Consider the following 19,537-nt stretch of genomic DNA (forward strand, 5'->3'; position numbering starts at 1 on the left):
TTGCTGAGCCCAGCACAGTGCCAGACTCTCAACTGATGTTCAAAAAATAGGTGCGGTTCCAGTGGCAAGAAAACCCTGTGGAAATCCCACCACTGGTCGGGAACCTGCCTTCCCTGCTACCTGCCTAACCATCATTAGAAGTTTCTAGAAGCTTCCAACCACCTTTTCACGACATCAGATGTCAGGGTATCAGAGTGAATCAGGAGATGGTCCAGATAGACCATAGGCTTTTTCTCTGTGGAAGCTTCATAAGAGGGGGTGCTACCACCTCCCAGCCCTTCCTCCATGTCAATCCCTGCCCTCAAACCAAACCCGGCAGGACCCTTAATCACGTCCTTCACACCAGCCAGGGCAGATGGTTCCTCTAACCCAGGTCACATATGGAGCAAATAAGCATCACTGCTTACAAATGACCAGGAAGACAGGCCCAGGGGGTGAGCCTGCTTCCTGCATGAACAACAACTTTAAAAGAGTCTCTATCCCGAGTTGGGGTCAGGAGCTTCATTTTCAAACATGACTAATAATAGCACATTTATAGGGCACCTTGCTGATTGCGTATGTCCCAATTTTCTTGCAAGGCAGCAATGAGAACTCCAAAGGCACCCCTAAATTCCAAGCCCATTCCAGTCCCGTCTCTTCTGTGCCACGGTCCCCACAGGAAGGAGGATGGTGAGTTTCCAGGCCGCTGTGACACTTGCTCTTCTGCAGCGCAGCATCTCAGAGCCAGAAAGGCACACTGCATTTCCAAGACTTGTCTGATCCTATTTCTTTCTAAATTGGATTAAGCTCTTTACTGTGTATTACTGATATTAAAAAAAAAAAAGAATGAATTCACATCTTGCAAACCCAGCAAAAAGCAATCGCTCCCATGGCAAGGAAGTCATTGGCCAGCGTCCACAAGAAACCAATTTTAACTTTCAAGCCCAGTCAGCAGGCGAACATGCTGGCTGAGGGCAGGGTCAGCCCTAGGCGACATCCTGAGCTGCTTGGTGTGAGCTATCAGTGTCCCGGAAACCCAGCTCGCTCTCACTTTTCCTCTATTTCTATCCCATCCCCTTTGGTAGCTCTTCAGTACAATCCCGCCATCCTTCCAGGCCCCCCTGTCTCCTAAAGAGGCCCTGTGCATGGATCCACAGGAGGGTTTGGTCCACACATGGCATGATCGAAATGGAAAATGATTCATGAAGTGGTATGTAAGAATAATAATGAGGCTGGGGGCGTGGCTCAGAGGTACAGCCTTTGTCTTTCAAATACAAGAATCTGGGTTCCAATCCCCAGCCCCCCCCACACACATACATACACACAAATAGTAATCTGTGTGGATGGTGTCTGTACTCTGCATGTTCATCTTTAGGGCAGAGGAACTATTATCAAGGCTTTATCCCCACTCCCCTCTTATCCCAATTTCTCTGCATTTTAGAAGAGGATCCTGTTGGTAGGTGTCTCTGTCTGCTTTCTTTTATTGTAAAAAATAAAAATGACCTGAGATAACCTAGTAATTGTTAAGTTGCTAGCACCGCAGGCTGGGGCCAAGGCTTTAACACATGGGCCTTTGTGGGTATTTCAGATCCAATATAAAAGTAGGGAATGGAGGTGGGAGGGTTGGGAAATGAAGACATGATGGTTACACTTCCCAGGTTTCAGGGGCTCAGTGATTTTGAGTAGAGCTCCAAAAGTGTCAGGGGTAGTGTTGTGCCCTCTTCAAGTTGCCAGAGGCAGTAGCCCCAAATCTGTCTTTTGGCCCTTTTGAGTATTTTAAAATTGATTGGGATTAATCAAAGGATAAAAGGAATATGAACTACTTTGATATGACATTCCTATAATCTAAATGCCCACATTAAGAGAATAATTAAATAGTATGCATCAATTACAAGAATAAGTTAGATCTATATGTACTGATGTGGAAAATTCTCCATGGGACAAAGCAAGTCACTGAATAATGTATGTAGTGTAGTAGGTTCTCATTAATGCACACACACTCACTCACACTCACACAAACTACATTTGCAGTAATTTTGCTTCTTGCTATTTTATTTATCTAGTCAACCGCAGTCTTAAAATTTTACACAGAAAATTTTAAAATAATTCATGGAACTTCATTCACATTCGCATAATTTTATGACAGTATGTTGTTATAATTGTTTTATTTTACTGGTTATCTCCTACTGTGCCTAATTTATAAATTAAACTTTCTCATAGATGTGTACACACAGGAAAAAGACATTCACAGTGCCAGACATCCAGGGGAGGTCTTGGAAATTATTTCCCCAAACTGGAGAGCTGCTGGATATGTAGAATGCATGTGTGATAATACATGAGAAAGGTCCAGATGGAGTCACCTTAAACTGTCAAGAGTGACCCTGGACGGAGAGAGAAGTGACCTGATGGGAAGAAGAAATGAAATTGGATTTTCACTGTTTATTCTACGTATTTCTGTTCTGTTTTACTTTGGGCTTATAAGGTACACGTACAGGTTGTTTTGTTTTGTTTATAAAACCAGTAAATATTTCCACTTCAAGGAAAATTAATAAACTGATCCCCCTGTGGTCAGACATTTACTGAAATCAGTTTGGGATTGTGGCATGAGGGACAGTGCTCTAGGCTAATGTCCCCATATGAATGGACATCAAGGTGGACCCATGACTCAAGCAAGCTAAGCCCTTGTCTAACCTATACACCTCTATCATGCCCTGAAGAAGACCTTTGATAACTGAACCTTGATAGTACGTTCTAGATGAGCATCAAGAACTTGCTTGTGTTGTATCTGGCTGGAAGAGCAGGCTCCATCCATTTCCCCTAATAAAATTCACCTCAGGAGTCAGGAATGAAAATATTTTGTACATCTTGCTGTGGCACCTGTGCAGACACACACACATAGTTACCTGACTAATGATCTAGCTTTAAGATTGTTTTTTCAAGGAGCCAAGGGGAAGGTTATCACAAAAATTGTACCTTCTCACAGGAAAATGCTATTAATCAAATGTGCAGAAAATGTCAACTTGAGAGTGTCGTGTCTACTTCTTTCCTGCATGGAGTGCAGGTGAACATGCTGGTGGACAGCTCTCAAGTGTGAACCCGTCAATAGCCACCTACCCCACATCTCCATCTCCAGCGCTCCCTGTGATGGTGCCTCCAGGCTGAGTCTCAAGCCTCCAGTTCTCTGGGGTCCATATTTGTCCTAAGCTATGACCCAGCCAGAATCTCCTGGCTTCTGCCTCCAAGTTTCCTTTTAAGAGGTGAGAACCCATAGCTGTCCAGGCCCCAGCCCAGTCACGCTCCTGGTGCCCAGTGTGCATCCTGACCACCCAACAGAAGCTACCTAGTGATTCTTTCATGGCTGTGGGTAACACTGGCTGAAAACTCGAGCACCCTATTGGGAGAGCCTAGCCCTGGGCAGCTGGAAACCCAAAAGTAAGCTTGAGTCACAGTGGGTTACTCAAGGAAGGTTGGGGGAGAGGTCTGCCCTGGCTACAGGCAATTGCAGCACAAACTGGAGGTGAATTTGTCCGTGGATACTTAAGCCACAGATAAAACCGACTAAAAGTTGTTCTGCTTTGTGTAACCATCATGCAGCTGAAAATCCCAAAAAATGTCAGCGGGGGCGGGAAATCAGTCCTCCCTGCTGGGGTAGACCACTCGCAAGCTCCACCCCTTCCCTGCACAGCAGCGCTCAGGGGACTCGCTGCTGACACCATGATCAAGAATCTGAAGTCTGAAGTTAGACACCTGTTAGAATCCTAAGCCTACCACTTATTAGCTAATGAACTTGGCAAGTTACTTAACATCTCAGAACCTCCATTTCCTCTACTGTTAAATGTTAATGTAACACTTCGCAGGGTCATTGCAAAGATATCATAAGAGAAACTATGTGAAAATTCTTGCTAAAGTGATATAAAATCCTTAGTAAAGTGATATAAAATGTCTTCTTATTTGTAGGTAAGATGGGGTGTCTACTAGAGGTGATCCAAACATGGCTGGTGTTTTGATCTTCTGTGCACTGCACACGTTACACTCTTTACACAAAGCTTGCCCCCCTTGCACCTGTTCAATTCTCATTCCTCTTCACCCCTCCCATTTGAATCTTCCAGACACACCCCTCAGCCTGACATTTCATTCTAAGGCCACACTTGTTTTTTAAATCCAAATTAAGTTGACCAAAATGCCTGCCTAATGAGATATGGTATAAGATCTATCTCTTCCTGGATTGTCCCTCACAGGGATCCCAAAGAATCACCTTTACTTCTTTATAAGTCAGTTCCCCTGGCCACTTAGCCACCGTGACCTGTCAGGAGCTCAGATAGTGGCTCCAGACTGGACACTGCCCCCTAGGCTATAGGGGTGCCTTGGTGCTTCTGGGCACCTTGTGGGCACTAGATGGCCAAGCAGATGTTCCTTCTCTTGGTGTCCAGTCAGTCCAGTCAGTGAGGGAAGGGTGCTCACAGAAAACCTGGTTGGACTCCAGGGGCACAGCTCTGGGCAGTCCTTCTTCCAGGTGACAGTCACTATCACCTGCCAAGGTCAGGCCACAGGACCAGGTTCCTGAGCCAGAGGAGCTCAAGCCTCATTGCCTTCCTCTGACTGAGGCCTTGGGGCTGAGTCCAGGTCATTGGTCTAAATCTGCCGTCCTTTATGCTGAGCGCTTTACCTAGACCACTCAGTGGCTTGGTGCAAAATTCAAAAATTATCCTGTTCCCTGACCTATTCCCATAATGCACTATCTTTTTTTTTTTTTTTTTTTTGCCTGGAAGAATGAAAACCTCCGACATGACCTGGTCCTCAGCTAGGCCTGGCTTGATCAGGTTGGGGCCCACAAAGCCAAGCCCCTGAGCAGCTCATTTGCTAGGAAGTGCCAACACACTCTGGGACCTGCCTGGGGGTTTGGTCTGGAATGTGGCAGAGGCCTGGGCATTACCAGTCCTCACCTCTCCTCTCAATAAAAAGACTCTCGTTAAAAAAAAAAAAAAAAGAAAGAAAAGAATAATGAAACCCGACTCTGGCTCAGCCAACAACGGACTACTTACTGGAGGATGAGGATTAGCCTGTCCTTTAGAATGATCTTCAGCTGTTTTGCTTCTGCAAATGGGCTTCCCACAGTGGGGCTGAGGAAATAGAATCTTTTCTGACCACTGTTGGGTGCTCAATCTCAGCCTGGTAAAATCCATATGTGAAGGAAGCCCTGACCCCCATGACCATATGTGGAGAAAGGGTCTTTTAGAGGAAATTAAGGCCAAAGAAAGGAATTAGGATAGGCCTAGTCCAATATGAAGGGGAAATTGGATGCAGAAAAGTACAGAGGAAATGTAGGGAGAAAACAGAGGCTTAAAACAGGCCCTTCCTCACAGCCCTCAAGACACCAACCCTGCTGCAGCTTTGATCTTGACTTCTGGCTAAGTAAATTCCTACTGCTTAAACCACGCAGTCTGTGGTTCCTTGCTATAGCACCTCGCAAACCAACACAACCACTCAATACTTAAATAAATAAGAAATAAATAAATGAATAAATACACGAGGCAGGAGTGACCTGATTCTCTCTGCTAGGTGTGGGTAGGTGTGGGGGGTGCCCTGAGGCTACTTCGGGATCCATTTCCTCCCATCTTCTGGTAGATTCACAGCACAAGCCAGGGTTGGCTCAGGCTTTACCTCTGTGTTTGATTCCCGGAACACTTGATAGGCTCCATTTCTCATTCTTTAACAGTAAGACTTCCTGATGACTCTAGGAAGATGCAGAGGACAGGGGCAACAGATGGGACTTATGAGGAAGCCCACGGGTGGGGTCAGGATGACACTGCTCACCCAGCATTGAAGCTTCATCAAGGTTTGATTCCAATGCATCAGTCGCTCAGGCAGATGCAACCAAAGAACCACATGTGATGCTGCGCTGGAGGTTGAAAGTAGGGGGATCTCAAGGTCAAGGCCAGCCTCCTCGGCAACTGAGCAAGATCTTGTCTCAAAATAAAAAATAAGAACAACTGAGGGTGTAGCCTTGTGGTAAAGTGCCCCTGGGTTCAACCCCTAGACCCCGCAAAATAATTAATTAATGAAAAAGGGTTGCGAATATAGTTCAGAGGTAGAACACCCCTAGGTTCAATTCCCAGTACTGAATTAAAACAAAAAAGTAACCATGGAAACAAAGGGACCCACCTCTAGGGACTGGAGGTGAGTGGGATGCTGCTGACCTGTTTCTAAAACTGGAACAGAAATAAGATGAGTATCCTTGAGGCAGAAAGAGAAAGAAGCCCTTCCAAGGATGGTGCTGGGAGGGAAGAAGCATCCGCAGCCCTCCTTCCCACCCTGGGCACACGACATTTGCCAACTAACTGGACGATGCCTTCGCAGGTCACCCGCTCAGAGCTAAAGGAATCATTTGGGTTTGGTGTCTCTCCCATGCCTTTTTCTTCTTCTTCTTCTTTTTAAAAGAAACATTATAAAGCTGAACATCTAGGATGATTTTGGATTCACACCCACTGTCTGTGGAACAGCTTGAAGCTGACTAGATTAGCTCGTTGGAACATTCTGGGATCTGCTCAGACGCTGCCCACACACAAGAGCCTGGTTCCAGCCAAGCTCAAAGAGAACGGGCTCTTGCAAGTGGCTCCTTTCATTGTCCCCCCTCCCGTCAGCTTGGGCTGCTCTTTGCCATCTTTATCTGGAGTCTTGGGGCAGTGGCTTCCATCCTTGCTGTGTCCCTCATGCCAAGCTTTCAGGAAGCCATGGCTCAGACTCTGTACACAAGTCCCTGGGTCCCTCCTGTCTCTCCTCCCCCGATTGCCTGTATTTTAACGTATCTGAACAGGCTGCTACGTGAGCCTCCTTCTCCCCAGTTCTCTTCCTGCCAGTTCTTGTTCTGTTCCCTCCTCTGGCTCTCTTGCTCTGGTAACTAATTTGCCCAGACAAAACGAACCTTATGCAATGCGCCTCCCCTGGCTCCCAGCACGAGTGTCTCTCAAGCCCCGGTTGAAGCACAGACATCTACCTATCCCACTCGCAGAAGCAAACACCAAGATGAGCTCCCTGGCGCCTTTCCAGGGCTGAGTTCAAGACCAGGACCAGCAAAGAGGAGCGCTCTCCTTCCTTGCACCCCAGCAGGCCCTGCCTCAGCTACCTGGTCAGAGATTACATGAGCAATTGTCACATAATTGTCACTTAATCTCTTCCCAGAGATTTCAACTGGCTCCAAATTGTTTTGGCTAATAAAAACTAAGGAGATCTGCAAGACATTCCAGATGCATGGAAACACTTTGGGGGATTGCGCAGCCTGCAGGCAGATGAAACTTAACTCAAATAAACATAAGGTAATGTGCGTTGGCAAGAGTAATCTAAGACGGAGGGTACATCTGTGTGCTCCGAATTTGCAGCTGCCTCTGAGAATAGAGACCTGGGAATAGTTCGAAATGGATGAAGTGAGCAGAGAAGCCAAAGACCATCCTAGAGTAACTACCCCTCGACAAGGCGAATCAGATCTCATTTTGCACAGACCCCCATCAGCAGCCCAAATAGAAACATCGGCGACAGATTCCACTTGACACTTCCTGCTTTCAGGTGTGGCAAGACAGCAGGAGTGGCTTCTAAATCTAGTGCCTTGGGAAGCCACCTGGTGGTAGTATGTGGTTTTCCCCAGGGGGTAAGTAGAAGTGCAAGTTTTGGCCAGCCTTTTCACTGCTGTGATCAAAAGGCCCAACCAGAACAATTGTAGAGGAGGGAAGTTTATTTGGGGTCTCATGGTTTCAGAGGTCTCACTCCATACACAGCAGGCTCCATTCCTCAGGACTCTAGGTGAGGCTGAGCATCATGGCAGAGGAGTGTGGCAGAGGGAAGCAGCTCACAGGATGATATGGAAGCAGAGAGAGACTCCACTCACCTGATCAAAAGCATATACTCCAAAGGCAACCCTCCATGACCTACTTCCTCCAGTCTCATCCCACCTGCCTTCAGTTACCACTCAATCCTGTAGGGGATTAAATCACAGATCGGGTTAAGGCTCTCATAATCCAATCATTCTTTCTCTAAACCTTCTTGCATTATCTCACAAATGAGCTTTTTGGGACACCTCACATCCAAACCATAATAATACGCGTCTGTGTTTGTCAGTTGGTACCACTGACTGCTAAGCTCTAGAAGGTTTCACATTGTGTGCACTTGATGTCTAACCCCCAGGATCACATTTAGATGAAGGGCCAGCTTCCAAATCACAGCAACCCTGACCTGCCTGTTAATTCCTTATGTTTTACACCAAAAAAAATCTGTGTTATATCATGTCTTATATGCATCTGCTATAAAGGAATTTTAGTTTTTAAGATAGAAAGACATGGGGCTGGGTTGTGGCTCAGCGGTAGAACATTTGCTTAGCATGTGCTGAGGTGTGGGTTCAATCCTCAGCACCACATAAAACTAAAACAAAGGTATTGTGTCCAATTACAACTAAAACAACAATATTTTTTTAAAAAAGATGGAAAGATATATATGCATATAGACCTGCACCTATGCATACATATATATAAACAAAGAAAATATAGATATATATGTGTATATACACACACACACTCACAGTGCTCATGTGATTCCTGTGGGTCTGTCTCCATCTGGCCCAGGAGACTGGTAAGCAACTCTACCAATACTGTAGAGATACCAGCTTTTACAAGGCAGGAGAAGGTTGGCACAGATGGCAATCTTTTTTTTTTTTAACCTTTGTTTTATTTATTTATTTTTATGTAGTGCCGAGGATCGAACCCAGGGTCTCGCATGCGCTAGGCAAGCCCTCTACCCCTGAGCCCCAGCCCCAGCCCACAGATGTCAATTTTGACATCAGCAACATCCAACAGCCTGTGTCTCCAAATCTCTGAAGGAGCGGGCTGAAGGCCATCACTCCTAAATCTTCAAGGCTTCTCAGAGGGGGACTGTTACCTAGAAACAGGAGAGGAAGAAAGGACCTGTCCCCTCCCTCTCGCCTCACAGCACCATGAGCACCAGGCCTTTAGGCAGCTGAGCTACCTCCCCTTTCCCATGGCGATGGAGGACAGTGCAGGAGCAACAATTTTAAGGGGAAACTGTGGCTTGAGAGGGAAATTTGGTTCTGGAGTATTCTCCCACCTAGAAAGCAATGAGAGAACTCCAGAGCTTGGCAGTCTCAACACCGCTCCTACCATAGAGGAAAAAGGGAGACATGGCCACAATCCTGCCTGCAGGAATCGGGCAGGTTGATTTGGCCTGGCCAATGTGCATGGATCTGAATCATCACTCTTCTCCTGATGGTGCAAAATACTAAGCCGGAACAAGGGGTAGTTCAGAGGGGCCAACGTACACTGTGTGGAGTTCCCAGTTGTGTGAAAGTCAGTCACTGAAAATTGTGGACTTCTTCCTGAATTTTCCCTGAAACCTGAAGTTCTCTCCTATTCCTTGGCCAGCAGCTATTCTACCTGGAATCCCATGTTGTCTGGCAAGCAGAAGCCATTTCCCAATTCCGCTGCTACTCTGATGCCAACATTCTAGGACCAGGGAGTGTGGGCATGCCTCAGTGGTACAGCGCTCACCTAGCCATGTGTGAGGTCCTGGGCTCTGTCCCCAGCACCTCCTCACACCTTAAAAAAAGCATACCACTCCATTTTATGTTCCTCACAGTCTAATAATTTCTAATAATACATGGAATACAATGGAATAGATTCATTCATTTATGCATCAAATATTTTCCCTTTACTCTGTACAAGACACTACGATAAAGCTGGAGAAAATAAGGTAAAGATTTAGGATCCAATTGAAAAAGAGAAACTACAGAGTTTGCAGAGTCCATAAGAACAACAAAGCAAACAAAATGCTCAGAACAATTTGTCTTGGGACTAATTAAGTAGGAATTTTCCTATAAAGTACTACTAAAGAGGACACAGAGCAATGTCATAAGCAAGGAATGCATCAGTTCTTCTCAGACCCAACGGGACATGCAGATCACAGGGGATCTGGTTCAGAAGGTCTTGTGGGGGCCTGAGCTTTGCATGTCAACAGGCCCTTGGCGATGTCCCTTGGCCATGCTGCTGGTCCTCAGACCACACCTGGGTGGTCTAGCCTACATCACATTTGACTGGGCTCCCTCCCACACAAACACTAAGTACTTGGGGTGGTGTCCTGACAAAGAGCCATTTAATTCTAGCAATGTGTTTACTAGGAAGCTAATGACACCCATGTAGCCAGCTCTCAACCAAATGTTTCCCAATATTTGGAAGAATAGCAAAGTGAATATATTCTTATGATTCTTCCTATTTTTCCCAAGTTTATTTCTTATGCTATTAGATGGCTATAAAGTCAAGATGGCTTCCAAGAAATACTAGGCTGCCTCTAGAACAAGACCATCAGTCATAGCAGACACCAACCTCCTCCTACGGAGTTGAGGGGCCTGGAAAGAACTGGCCTCAATTAAGAAGGACAGGGATGTGAGTAGAAGAAGAAAGGAAGAAAGAACTTTCCAGAAGAACAGAAGAACTTAATATAAAGACACAAATGCAGGAAGAAACATGTAGAGTGTTCAGAAGATACTGCTTCCCTGGAACATCCTCCCCCACCCTGAAACGGTCTGTGTGGCTTGCTTTCTTACCTCCTCCAGCTCTCTGCACAAATGTCACCTCTTCATATCACTCCATCTAAAACAGCTTCCTTCTGCACCTGCCAGGACTCACTGTCCCCTTAACCTGCTTCACCGCAATTATCACCAGCAGAGATTCAATCACATAGTAGAAAAAAAAGTTCATTATAAGTGGAGATCAAAGCCCTAAGGCAGGATCAAGCTGTGGAATGCAATCAATAAGGGCAAAAGTGTCCCCAAATGCCTTTAAAGAGGACACCAAGAACCATGGGGGAGGCCCTGGGAAGGGGCTTTGCATTCTGCATCCATCAACTTTTGCTCTATGGCAACTACAGATGTGCAGAGCAGGAAGCATCTATTTCCAGGTCAGCTGGGCAGCCATCAGCCCTGTCTCGTTCTGAGGCTTGAACTGACGCAGGAGCAGCAGGCTTGGGGGTACGTTCTTGTCCTGGCAAGATCAGAAGTGAAGAGGGCAAACCCGATGGTTCACGTCCATCACCCATAAAAGTCAGGTGCACCACCATCCCATAGCCAAAACATAACAGTGACTAAGTCAGTCAAGGGGTGGGGAGTACCCCAGAGCTGATTCCTCAAGCCTCATGGGATTATGCTGTGGCTAGGTTCAAGTATAGTGTAAATGGAGACATTTGACCATGGATTTGTTTTTCACATTCTCTTCATTGCATGAATAATAGACCCAGCCTAGCCCAGGGGCACAGAGTCAGAGAGACCACAGCAGAATGTATTCAGTGATGAACACAGCTTACTGAGGCCTTGCTATGTTCCCAAGAGCTAGGAGAATACAAGAAAAGCCCAAGACTTTGACCTTTCTTAGAGATCACTGTAAGAAACTGTGGTCCACTAGGAACTGCAGCCTTGAGGGAAAGGGAAAGCATTCTTGTTCCTTGTTCCCGATGTCCTCCTAGCCCTAGCACAGCTAGATGGAAGACAGAAAAACCAAGCAGGAGGCCCCTGCTCCAGGGCAGGTGTCTGACGAAAGTCACTATGGACATCAAAAGAGTGGAAATGAGCACACGGTCAAGAGGTGAGCAGAAAGGTCCTGACTACTAACGGCATGTGCCATTTTCAGAATGAAGGATGAAAGGAAGGAGGACAACTTGAAACTCATTTCAGCTGAGAAGATAAGATAGCAGGATGGTGAGTCAAAGGCAGCTGACTGGTTCACAGTCTCCAGGAGGAACAGAAGGGCTTCCATGCCACTCCACTTAGATCCTGCGTTGTCACATCTCAGGTTCCCAATACAGATGGCAAAATGAGCTTCTCTGAGAAGGCATGTTTGGAAAGCAGACCACTTTATAGAAGGAACACATGCCACCTGGAATTGTCATCCATGGAGAAATGAACAAGTTCTCCATGAGAGGGTGTCAGGGTGTCTCCATGAGAAGCTGTGACAAATGTCATGCAGAGAGATTCTGACCGGAGCAGGGTGGGGCAGAGGAGGTTCCTCCTTTAGGTGGTACCATGGTTTGGATCCTAAATGGTCCCCCTGTGCTGATGGTTTGGTCCTCTGTGGTGCTATTGGAAAGTGGTGGAAGCTTTAGGAGGCGGGGCCCAGTGAAAGGAAGTGAGGTCACTGGGGGTGTGCCCCGGAAGGGGATATTGGGGCCCTGGCCCCGCCTCTTCCACGCTCTTCCTTTTGGCTTCCCAGGTGCTGGTGAGATGAACAGCCCTCTTCTGCCATGAGATCCTGGGCTAGCACAGACCAAAATTGACTTATCTCAGGTATTTGTCACAGCAATTGAGAGCTGACTAACACAGACTTCATCACATCAAGGAGCTGGAGATTCCTTGAGATCCTGAATGGCAGGACAAAACTAGTCAGATGTCAGGGACAGGCAATAGCATTTGTCAGAAAACCTCTCCCTAAGAACTGTTGAGGCTTATAAAAGACCTGAATTCTGAGGCCCAAAGAACACCCATTTATTCAAAATTTTAAATTAAAATAAATAGCAAATAATAATAATAATAATAGCAATAACAAAATAATCACATAACCAGAAGAGAAATAGAAGCCAGTTAAGTGGGTCATATCAAATCCATAACTTCTTTCAACTTCAGTTCTTTCATCTTTAGAGCTGGGTGTTTGGACTAAGCCCCCTTTTATCATCCCTTTTCTTCTGAAATTCTGTGATCCATTAAAGAGCACCTTGTAAGATACTCTCCAAAAATGTCAAAAACAAAAACAAGAAACAGAAGACATCCGTGGAATGAGAGAGACTGTTCTGGTGCTCTGCCTTGCCCTTTACCTCGGAAGACGTGGGTCCTTGAAAGGGACAAGTTGGAGCACTCAATAAAACTGTAGAACAAAAGAGTTTCAGGAAATTACCCGGACAGGATGCGATCACCTGAGAATCTTGAATGGATTCATGGGCAGGGTTGTGAAGCTGGAGACTCGGATGAGACCAGTTGTTACAACAGCTGCTGTGCCTGAGGACAGTCAGGTTGCCAACGCCAGCCTCGCTCTGACTTTCCAGAAGGGACCTGGGAAACCGCCAACTGTTGTTTCTCCATTCCGTCCTAGCCAGGCTTCTGGAATCTTTAAATAAAACACAGAAGTGTAGAAAGTTGAGATCAGCACACTCATCAAGGCAAAGGCAGGAGAGGTTCTCCAGGGAGGAGCCATGGCCAATCGATCGAGTCCTTGGAGCACAGAGAAAGGGGAGGAGTCATCTGTAGATTTTGGAAATGCCTTTGACAAGTGTCCACACCCCAAACCTTAATTGTGGGCAAATAAGGAGCAACTGGGTTTCCACAGGATAAAGGGACTATTTGAAAGGGACAAGGAATTGAATTTCAACATAAGAAAACCAGGTCATTAAAAAAAAAAAGACATTTCTTCGTTTAAAAAATAAGAAAGGGGTTTCTCAGAGGTTGGTAGGGACCCATCTTGGTGAATAATTTTATAAAAAGATCTGAAGAACAAAGTACACGGTGAAACTTTCAACTGTAGATGTTCTTAAGACATTTTAAGTGAAATGGTGAGTCAATGGGATAAGGATTTGAAAGCTGAAGAGAAAATGATACAAGAATTTCAATTTCAGGGCAAGTTCAAGTTAAAGCACTTTAAGAACAAAGAGTTTTAAACCATCACCCAGAAATTTTCCATAAAGCCAAGAGAAGATTTAGGGAGTTATTTACTCTCTGAGAACTTAAAGCCTGAAGCAGTAACATCAGAGACAACAAAATTCCAGTCACTCCAGGAGGATTTGTTAAGTGAATGAGTGAAGTACTCAGCCATCAGAAAGATCCCAAATGGAAATACGTCCCACACTTGAACTATATGTAACAGGCTGTTAAAATGGGACTCTCTTGCCAGGTAGGGTGATATACAGTGGTAATCCCAGCCACTCAAGAGGCTGAGGTGGAAGGATTACATATTCAAGGCCAATCTGGGCACCCCAAGACGCTACTCAAAACAAAATTAAAAGGGCCGGGGGTGTAGCTCAGTGGTAACATGTCTGAGACCCTGAGTTGCATCCCCAGTACTGGGTGGCAGTGAAGGCCCTCTTGCGCCTGTTTCAGTGGAAACATAGAAACAATAGATGTTCTATTCCAAGTAAGGCCATTGTTATTTATAGGACTTATAAAAGGAGATGGCTGGTAATCTCCAAAAGATACACACCGAATGATTCCACAAAATAGCATAATTATAGAGATGGAGAACAGGCTGGTGATTGCCAAGTCAGGGATGAGAGAACTGAGTAGTTTTGTAAAGGGGTAACAGAAGAGAGCCACAATTAAACATTTTGATGGTGATGGTGGTGGTTACCTGAAACTACACGTAGCATAAAATTGCACAGAGTCACAAACACACGTGTACAATCGAGTACATGCACAACTACTCAAATCTAAATAAGCCTGTGGATTGTACCACTGTCAATTTCCTGGTTTTTCTGTGGCTGTCATCATGCAAGATATTAACATTGGAGGTGAAGACCACATCATATCTCTTTGCAATTTCCTATGAACCTATAATGATTGCAAAATAAAAATTTTATAAAAAGGGGTAGAGCCGGGAACAGTGGCACATGCCTGTAATCCCAGCAGCTTGGGAGGCTGAGGCAGAAGAATCACGAGTTCAAAGTCAGCCTCAGCAAAAGCAAGGTACTAACCAGCTCACTGAGACCCTGACTCAAAATCAAATACAAAATAGGGCTGAGGATGTGGCTCGGTGATTGAGTGCCCCTGAGTTCAATCCCTGGTACCCCTGAAAAAAAAAGAAAGAAAGAAAAAGGGGGGTTAGAGTCTCAAATACAAATTTCAACCCTAAGTTGACCACTCAGCTCTCGCCTACATAAGAGTCAAGAAAAAAGAGTGGAGGCTGGCAGAACATTTCTAGAGAATTCTCAAGATTCTCTGATTCTAATCCTGTCCTTGGAGTAAGGACTGGGTACTGGCCTCTTGGTTAAAGTGACTGAAGAGCCTTCATAAGGAACACTCTGAGAGGATGCTCTTTGTCCTTTGTAGCTGAGATACATTCAACAGTGTCTGACGCCCAGCTGAGAAATTCCAAGAGTAAGAATTGGGTTAGCCAGCTACTGGCACAGGAGCCCAGGAGAGGAGGCTGGGCTGGGTGGCTGCTCTCATTCAGTTCATTAGTGCAAAGATATAGGACTGCTTTTCCTGAGCCATATGTGGACCAAACAGCGCTCTCCAAGAGGGTTGCCTAGAGACACAAGAAAGCAGCAGAGACAGAGATGCTGGCGCATTACCTGTGTGGATGCCCAGGTGAGAGGGAGGTGTATCGTGATTGGCTTGTCCAAAAGCCAATCACAGCTGAGTACAAGGATCAGCTTGCAACACTTCCCAATTCTTGGCCAGGCAACGCCATGCTCATCATAGCAGCAAGCAAGGAAAAACTTCTCTAACCAATATTTTCTTTCTCCCCTCCCTGTGCTCCACCCCCAGAGGGTCAGAAATCACAGATAACAAGACAGAAGAGGAAGATGATAAAGCACGAGGTGAAAAAGAACATACCCCTCTCCCTGCCGGCTCCTCCACCTACAACAGGTCGCAATCGGGGAGGAGGAGAAAACTTGCTGTGGATCAAGCACTATATGTTAGAGTTCTGGATTTTTAAATTATTAATGGAAGAACCTTGTATTAAGTGGGTGCCCCAGAAACCTGCCTGATTTTTTATCCAGAAGCAAGAGAAGAACAGAGCCCACACTACAGATTTAAAGGGACAATGGGAAGCAGAATGTTGGTTCGTGATCACACGCCAGGGTCCTGCTTGCTCTAGGCGATGGTTACACTGAGTGCACATGGAGGACTCTGCAGCCCTATTTGATCAAGAAAGATAACACAGAATTGCAGGGGGCAACTAAAAAGGCCAAGGGCACAGTGTCCAGGAAGGCGGCCCTGGCATCCAAGAAGAGACTTACAAAGATTATAACATCAACATGAAGGCAAAGGTTGAAATAAATTTTATTGAAATCAGTAAAATAATAGATTATATGGATAAGGTCAATAAAAATTCTTCGTCAGACTCCAGAATAAAACAATATAAGGGCACCATTCAAAATAAGGAGAAACAAAAACAAATGCTGGTATGTTTTTAACCTATACCAATAAGTGGTTAAAAGCATAAATGGCTATTGTGAAACATTAATTCACTCAATTTTGAAAAATAAGTATGCCTCATAAAACACTTTTAGAGAAGAATCCAAAATTATGTCAACAAAATATAAAGTCCTGAAATGGAATTAGAAATACCCATCTTGTGCTGATATTTAATAAGCTTCAATAATAAACTTTAATTTTCTAGCTGGGCACGGTGGCGCACACCTATATTCCCAGTGACTCAGGAGACTGAGGCAAGAGGATCTTGAGTTCAAAGCCAGCCTCAGCAACTTAGTGAGGCCCTAAGCAACTCAGTGAGACCCTGTCTCTAAATAAAATATTAAAAAGGGCTGGAATGTTGCTCAGTGGTTAAGCATCCCTGGGTTCAATCCCTGGTACCTACCCCCCCCCCGAAAAAAAAACTAAAATATGCCCCATGGAACCCTTTCTGGGGAGAAACAGGTATCTATTATTACAGTCACACCAAATGAGATTCATTGTAAAAACTTAAGAGTTTCAATAGCTACTGTATTGATTTGAAATGTATTTCATGAATAGATGGAACATCACTAATGGAGTGTCACTAACATTATTCTGGCAATGACACCACAATGATGCTTAACTTCATCTGAACAGGCTACAAGATTTTTAAAGGTTTAGGATCATGGTTTCCACTTCCCCTGCCTCAAAGGCCTTCAAAGCACTGCTATGCCCGACTCTGGCATAAATGTGGTCTGTGCTTAGGAGGGCCTTGAGTCTTTGGTGACCATTCTATCCTAGACTGCATACTTCTGGAATTCTTTCACATGAGAAAAAAAATAAACCTTTACTTTGTTTGAACCACATGACTAATGTTGTTAGCTATATGTAGCCAAACCTAATTCTGACACACGGATGTTTGGTAAATATTTGTTGAATACATAAACGTGGTTTTTTCCTTAAGGTTTTGTTAAAAACAGGCAGTGCTATATTCCCCACTCCAAGTCTGTAATGAAGCAGTTCTGGAAGTGGTAACCAGGTGATTGTGATCTTTATCACATTAGTTTGAAACCATTAATTGATGATCCTTCCATTAAGCTGCATCTACGCAGAACACAACCACTAAGGGTTCACTTCCTTGACCGCTGTGTGACCGAAGGCAACTTGCCTCTGACTGAGCCTGTTTTGTCATCAGTAAATTGGGTCAATGTTGTAAGTGTTGCTTCATAGCTGGACAAAGAGTATGTACACTGAGCTGGAGACTGGCAATGTCCCGATCCTGGCTGTGGAAACCAGAACTTCACCTGGAGAATATGCTCAGTGCTGGATGTGTCCTCCTCCAAAGGGGTTCCCTAGAAATTCCCAGGCCCTCTTGGGAGGAAGCCTCCTCTGTGCCCTCCACAGTCACCCCTGCAATGCATGGGTCTTCCAGGACCTCCTAGGCCCCCTGGACTTCCATGGAGTGAGGTTGGCATTCGTCTGCCTCTCAGAGTGGCACACCACCCCGCATGCTGCAACTGGAGGATTCTTGTAAGCAAGAGAGACTTTCAGTTGGCTCATTTGAAAGTCTTTTCCATCAGACCACTCCATGGCAGCCTTGGCAGCCGGCAGGTCTTCCTAGCACCCCAAGGCATGGCCTCTGGCCTCTCCTGTTTCCTTGTCCATCTTAACCCCACACTGCTTAAAGGTGGCTGCCAGATCATCAAGGGGTCACATTGTCATCTAATAAGCACTGTTCATGTCTTCTGCTGTCTGTCTTCATTCAGACCCACAGGAGGGCCTAGATCAAGACCAGGTCCTTCAGCCATGGTTCACCAGGCTTATTGAAGGCGCCTGGCTCTCCAGGGTCCATTCGCCACATCCTTCTCCCCTCCCACCTATGCTCATGCCTCCACATTCAAATCCTCCTCTTTCCCTGCCCCAGTAACCAGGGCCACTTGTGTTCTGGTTCTTTCCCGGTCCAGAAAATCTTCCTGGCTCCTTCCCATAAACCCCTGTACTAGTCAGGGTTCTAGAGGAACAGAGCCAACAGGAGGGGTGATTATTAAAAGGGGATTTATTAGAGTGGCTCACAGGACCAGAAGCTGGGTAGTCCACAGTGGCCTTCTGCAGGCTGGAGGGCTGGAGGAACCAGTAGCTGCACAGCCCATGAGGCTGAAGCCTCAGAACAAGAGGGATCAACAGTGCTACCCCAGTCTGAGACCCAAGGCTTCTGGCAACTCCCTGGAGAATCACTGGCAGAGTCGGCTTTGGAAGAGTGAAGAAGCAAGAGTCCCATTTCCTCAGGCCATCGCAGCAGCAATCAAGGGCCTGTTCAAGAAGAATCGAGCTCCGCATCTGCTGCTGCTTCCTCCTGCTTCCAAGTTCATTCCATGCACGCCACCATCCTATTGGACAGTGCTACCCACACTTAGGGAGGGTCTCCCCTTCAGTTCACTATCCCACATGACAATCATTCTACACACACCTTATTGACACACCCAGAAGCCACTTAATCTTTGGCATCTCTCAATCCAATCAAGGGGACAATTCAGATTAACCATTAGGACACCTGTGCTGCTGGGTTGGTCCTGGCTGAGCGGTCTCTGCTGCTCTATTGAGAGCCTGACCCAGAGGCTGGCTGCAGGATCCAGTGGGTGGGGGTAACGAGTGGGAAGCTGCAGTCCACAGCTGGCGTGTTGACCAGAGCTACAGTGCTGTCCATAGCTGCTCAGATGCCCAGAGATGTTCTGCTGAGAGTAACTGCTCTATTCATAACCAGCTATGTAGACAGAGAGCTGGTAGGAGGACAGGATGGAGGGGCACCGACTGGCTGTATGGGGTAGCTCCCAGGGACTGGGGACCACTGTAGTGACTCTGTCTGTATCTAGACTGGACTGGGTATAAGCCCCTGTGCTCCACGGAGGTTGACGAGTCTTAGTGGACTTTTCCATCTTGCAGTCTTGCAGGTGCAGTAGCTGCCAGCTGCTACCCAGAGGCTGGTTGAGCAGGCTGAGTGCCGTGCACACACTGAACTGCACAGAAGGCCTTGGTGGCAGTGGTGTTATCATACCCCTGGCCAGGCGGGCTGTATGCCTGGGGCTGCAGGTGGAGTAGTATAGCCAGCAAGAGGTTGTCCATAGAAGTTGCATGTGTGACCTGAACATAGGTGGCGGTGGACAGAGCCCAGCGCATAGCTGACAGAGGTAGGCTGTGCAGAAGTTCCATGGCTCTGTTGCCATATGCCTGGTGGTCTGTGCATATCCGTGAGTTGGCTGCACTTTATCAGCTCTAGCCCAGCTGGGCTGCAGCTTGGCTGTGGATACTGTGATCTGTAGATGCCATTTTCTCTCCTAGTAAATATTCTTTAGAAGACTTGATGTCAATGAAGAAGAAGTTAGTGAGAAGATAGTGAGATACTAACTCTTC

At 46.0% G+C, this 19,537-nt stretch overlaps 1 long non-coding RNA gene and 2 pseudogenes across 2 annotated transcripts in view; all 3 read right to left on the reverse strand.

Annotated features, from left to right (window-relative positions):
- Positions 1-19,537, reverse strand: part of LOC120892581 (uncharacterized) — a 133,812-nt gene that overhangs the window by 25,173 nt on the left and 89,102 nt on the right. For both annotated transcript variants that reach the window (XR_005737318.2, XR_005737317.2), the window contains exons 4-5: positions 10,580-13,124; positions 7,859-7,945 (exon numbers count right to left, since the gene is read on the reverse strand). This is a non-coding gene — a long non-coding RNA (uncharacterized LOC120892581). The remainder of the gene's footprint in view (positions 1-7,858; positions 7,946-10,579; positions 13,125-19,537) is intronic.
- Positions 17,482-18,466, reverse strand: LOC120883673 (RNA-binding protein EWS-like; annotated as a pseudogene).
- On the reverse strand, positions 18,598-19,453 carry LOC110599412 (RNA-binding protein EWS pseudogene; annotated as a pseudogene).

Source organism: Ictidomys tridecemlineatus, chromosome 9, assembly GCF_052094955.1.
Source record: "Ictidomys tridecemlineatus isolate mIctTri1 chromosome 9, mIctTri1.hap1, whole genome shotgun sequence".
Lineage (NCBI taxonomy): Eukaryota > Metazoa > Chordata > Mammalia > Rodentia > Sciuridae > Ictidomys > Ictidomys tridecemlineatus.